Source organism: Pteropus vampyrus, unplaced genomic scaffold (genome assembly GCF_000151845.1).
Source record: "Pteropus vampyrus isolate Shadow unplaced genomic scaffold, Pvam_2.0 Scaffold77, whole genome shotgun sequence".
Lineage (NCBI taxonomy): Eukaryota > Metazoa > Chordata > Mammalia > Chiroptera > Pteropodidae > Pteropus > Pteropus vampyrus.
The window spans coordinates 1,397,171-1,402,712 of NW_011888858.1; the positions used below are offsets into that span (position 1 = coordinate 1,397,171).

The 5,542-nt window shown below is 37.2% G+C and overlaps 1 pseudogene; it reads left to right on the forward strand.

The window, feature by feature from the left end:
* The first annotated feature begins 3,800 nt into the window (after positions 1-3,800).
* The window catches only part of LOC105293796, a 184,004-nt pseudogene continuing 182,262 nt past the window's right edge, over positions 3,801-5,542 (forward strand).

Sequence of the window (5,542 nt, forward strand, 5' to 3'; positions counted from 1 at the left end):
TGAAAAAGTGATCTCCTTATTAACTAGAAAAATGTAAATTACATTCAAAATAGCACACTCCTTTCTTTCATAAGTGGCAATTTGTGAATGGTAAAAGGCTACTATTTGGAATGAAAGAAAACACTCTTCTACATTTTTGGTTAATGTATGGTTGGTGGAAGCCTTGCACCTTAGTATACTACAACCTTTCGGAAAGTTATATACAGTGTTCATTAAAATTAAAAGTATGTGTTTATTTTCTCCAAATATTCTAGTTTTTAAAAATCTACACTATTAAAGAAAAAAACAGTTTCATAAGAATATTTATATGAGGATGCTTCATATAGTACTATTGGCAATAACAATAAAAGTGGAAAACACATAAATGTCCATCAATAGAAAAAGAAATTTATAAGATTATGAAGCCACTTATTAAATCATCTTGTTCCATGTCTATTGGCCTGAGGGATATCCATGATTCACTAACATGTAAGTTTTATGAGGCAGTAAGTTATTTATCTTGCTGATTGTCATATTCCCAGTGCCCAGAACATTACCTGGCATACAGAGGTATAAAATGACTACTTTTGAACAGATATATTTTTAAAGGAAAAATAACTGTGAAGAAGAACATGTATTACTTCGGTTTTGTAAAAACAGTAAAACATGTAAAACATGGTTATATATACATACATATTTTATAGATATATATGTATATGTATCCAGGGAATAAGGATACAAACATACATCCTTGGCTCTTAGCATTGTCATTCTATTTGAAGAGATAGGAAGCTCAGTGAATTATTAGCTTTCCCTTACAAAGGTATTTTTTTTTTTTTACTTGTTATAACAAGAGTGCATTTATATTAGTAAGATTTTTTCCAGTATAATAACAAAAACTCTAAAGGGAAAAGGTCTAAAAGGTTTATTAAAGACAAGTAATAAGAGATGAGATATAAAAGACAATTCAAATTATATCATTCACAGCTCTTTTGCTAGCACCCATTTGCTCTAACAGCATCACACAGACTTGTTTAAACAAAGAATAATCTATACCTTAGAGCTGATTAGCAAATGTCTGGTTGAGGATATACATTTATCAAGGCACCCTATTAAGGTAAACAAATGAACAGGAAAATAAAAATATAGATCATCCATTCCAGATAATATACATACAAAGAAAGCCATCAAGGCTGTGAAAATGAATTCTTGTTCTATCTATTCATCTTTGCTGTTAATTACATGGCTGAAGATTGGAAATGAGTTATTGGTGTCTCACATGCTGGCAGTACTCTAGCCACTGTGGAGAATGGAAACACAACACACTGAGACTACCTTAGCACGGAGAAAGGGGGTAAGATGGAAAAGACAGTTTTGGCTGGTAATTTGTTGCTTGCTGCAGAGATGAAAGACACATGTTTGGAAGAAAGTCAAAGAAAGGGAGAATAAATAGGCAACTCAGACAGTCAGAACCTCTTAAAAAAGAAGGAGCTTAGTGAAGCTGCTCTTGGATGGAATAGCAATTACATAGGGAAATGTTACTTGTCCCATTGAATACTGAATCATTTTAAGAAACGCTAAAAGCAATGCAATGTCTCCACCTCAGAAAGAATGTGGACAGATTTTTAAGCATTTAAGAGACAATATCTTTGGGAGTCCAAGTTTTTGTCTTCTTAATGACAAAGAATTGGAATTAACCTGTTTGAATTAAATATCTCATCAAAAAGGGGTCAAATATATGGTGACAGAAAGAAATCTAACTATGGGCAGTGAACACACAATGCAATATATATACATGCCTTACTGCTGAATTGTATACCTGAAACACTGGATTTCGTTAACCAATGTCACCATAATAAAAAAATAAATAAACCAAATATGTGGTAAAAAAAATAAAAAGATCACTGACCCTTTACTCCAATAAAAAACTAGTCATAAATGTACAAATTACAAAAAAGCCGAAGAGCATTGTTTCCTTATGTTTTTCATTTTATCAATATATTAATATTGTTAATGTCATTCATTCTCCAAAAAGATGACATGAGAATTTATGCTGTACTTTGAAACATTCTGCTTTCATCTTAAGAGGAACCCAGTTTAAGCTTTGAAATATGTAACTTGATCATAGGCTTCTAGCCAAGGTGTACCTAATTAATCAGAAGATCAAATGTGTGCTCAGTGGGAGGCACAACTACAAAACCACAGGTAGTAGCCAACGGCTCCATTTAATAAAGGATGTACAAACAGAGTGCTGTTCTGGGACTCTTGTCACCTGCGTGTGGCTCTTCTGCCATTTTGTCATTGACATGAGAACAGTTACTGTACCATAAACAAATCCCAAGCTTCTCATTCCACTAAACTTTAATTCTCTACTATTTAGAGCAATTCCATAACATACAGAGAATGTAAAATATGTTTGTTTAGTTTTTTGTTGTCATTACTATTGTTGAATTTATTACTGGCTTGTCCCAAGAACATGAAAACCTATGATTCTGTTGAATAGACAGTCAGCATTGGTAGTTAAGGGCACATATTTTAGAGTGAGATGGAACTGGAGTCCATTTTAATAAATTAGCTCTGCTAATCATTAGTTGTGCGGTATTAGAGACATTAGTCAGTCACTCTAAGCTTCTTTTTGTTCATCTATAAAATGGAAAGGATAAGATCTACCTTGTAGATTGCCGAAAGGATTAAATAGCATATAGAAAGTAACTGTGTATAGAAAGCATTCAACAAATGATAATGAAAAAAAATTGAAAATGGTGCAGTAAGAAGAGTCATAAATTTTTTCTAGATGAAGGTTTTAAAAAGTCCAAGCTCTGTAAACACATTTTCATTTAGGATTAATTTCCCAAGATCATAATCCCCTAACAGTCCCAAAGGATCTATTTCTCAAACCTAAATCTTAAATTCATGGAAAGTTTCAACAGATCTGGAAAAATAATCAAGTGCTTTTAAGTGATTACTCTTTCAAGTATTTGCTTTGGTCTACACTTACTTGATATCTATTTTCATTCAATTAGGAAAAGGTTAGTGATGAAAGAAATAGAAATGAGAGAATGTGGATTGTCATCTCCTATTGAAATCTGGTAAAAATCTAATTGGTATCAAAAAGACAACAAATTTTACCTGGGTCACTAGACTAAGAAAAAGGTACTTAGTTGTCTATCAGAGGGCACAGGACTCTGCTTTCTTGTTCTTTGTATTATGGAATCAGGGTAAGAAATACCTAGAATCTAATTCTGACTCCATGAATGACTATAGCCAAATCATTTATGTGCCTCAGTTTCACATTGTAGAAGCAAAGGTATACTAATACCCACCTTATTTGAGTGGGCTATGGATTTTGCCAATTTAGTGATCTCCTTCAAGATTTTTATGTACATTAAAGTTCAAAAACTATTGTTCTAAAGTAATGCTTTTAAGAAAAACAATAAAACAGCAAATAAAATATTTCTAATACCCAAAGTGAGTTAATGTGCCTTTACTGAATCATTATCCTGGGTACACTTAGTAGCTAGATCCTTTATCATAAATAGAGAGCTCAGCATACACAACATGCATTATGGATGTATGTGCGTGTGTGTGTTCAGCATGATGAGAGAATTTGAAAACAGAGAGGAAAGAAAGAAAACACCCACATGATTCAAAGTGGATTTTTCAATTAAGTGACTGTTCGCTGTAACTGCATGATAACACTTGTGAATATGATACTAATGATGCAGTTACCTAATGGGCTCGACACAAATAATGCAGAAAATTACAAATAATGCAGACTCAATTACCAGTGAATGCAGGCAAAAGGCAGTCGAATATGCAACATGCTTCGTCTACGTTATCCTAGTTCCTTCTATTCAGGTAAGATAAGCCTAGAGCTAGAGAAATTCCCTTTTCCAATTATTTTCCATGTCCTCTCTAAGGTATATCTCTCCCCCAGGTTACCTGACTCCTCCCAATATCAGAGCCCAAAGTTATTTGTCTAAGATTTACATAGTCTAATCCCTATTACAAAGGAGAAAAGGACAGTCACACTGGAGACAAGGACAGTCACACTGAAGACAAAGACAGCCATACTGGAGACAAAGACAGCCAAGTTTTAAGGGAGGAAATTAACCTGTCCTGTATGTTTATTAGAGGTCAGATTGGGTGAGGCATTTTTAGACAGATTAACTCAGTTTATGTTTATGATTACCCTATAAAGGAAGCATTATTATCTCCATTTAAGTATTATCTCCATTTAACCTGGAAGTTCAAAGAGTTCAAGAAATTTGAACAAGTTACTTTGGCAGGTAAATTCAAACCAGATTTGTCTGATTTCTAAAATTTTTGCACTTTTGACCACCAGGAATAAGCCCAGGCCTATCAGAAAAGCAAAAATTCCTAGTTTCAAGCAACAAAAACCAGACGTGGCAGACATAGCAGACCGGGACTATCATAAAAGACTATTGGGCAGGAATTCTGGTCAAGATGGCATAGTAGGTAGATGACGTGCTCACCTTCTCTCATGAACACATCAAAATTACAACAAAACTATAGAGCAACCATCACTGGGAGTCACCTGAGGTCTGGCTGAAAAGAAGTCCTACAACTGGTGATAAACATAAGAGGTCACCTTGAGAGTGGTAGAAGGGTAGAGATGTGAAATAAACCACTCACACAAACACATGTGGCAGTCAAGAATTGAGAGGCTTTTATCTTGGCTGCAGAGCCCCCCTACCCCGAAAAGAGAGGTGTTCCAGCTTCATACCGGGCTCCCCAGCCCAGGGTTCCAGTGCCAGGAAGAGAAGTTCCTCACAACCTCTAGCTGTGAAAACCAGCAGAGATTGTGGCTGAGTGAGAGAGCGGGCTGTAGGAGTTGCAGACGTTCCTCTGAAAGGGCGGGTACATGCGGACTTACCACTGATGGACTCAACTGGTCTGAGCTCCAGCACTGAGGCAGCTGCTCAAGGAGTTATAGGGAGACACTGAGTGGTCGGGCTTCAGGACAATAGTTAGAGGGATGGCTTTCTCCCGGACATAAGTCCTGGCAGTATCTACTGTTCCTTTGTTGCCCTCTCTCCTCCCTGCATGTGAATGCAAGTGGCCACCATATCTGAGTCTCTATCAAACTCTATAACACAGGTCGCTCAGCCCAGGTGATTCTCTGAGATTCTGCCTCTCCAAACTTGCAGGCCAAACAAGCCGCTTCCTAGGGGTTTATTCCATACAAATGGTCTGTCTTGGCTCTTGCTGCATACTTTTCTAAAATCTCTCAAAGGCTCACAAAACCCAAAGCAGCAGCAACTAGCCTTGGCACACCCCATACCTCTTGCTGAGCAGCCTCAAGCCCCACACTAACAGTAGCCAGCCTTGGTTCCTGGCATGGCCTCTCAAGGTACCTATAAGCCCAGCATGGGTGGTAGCCATCTGCAGATTGCTTGATGACTCTTGCCAGGTGGCCCCAGAGGTACGCAGCTGAACTTGGCCTGCAGCTCAGCCCCTCCCAGGAGGCCCTTCAGCCTGCACACCTGCTGGCCTGCTTTAACCAGAGCCAGAGTACTACCCAGGGCTTCATCTGAGGAGG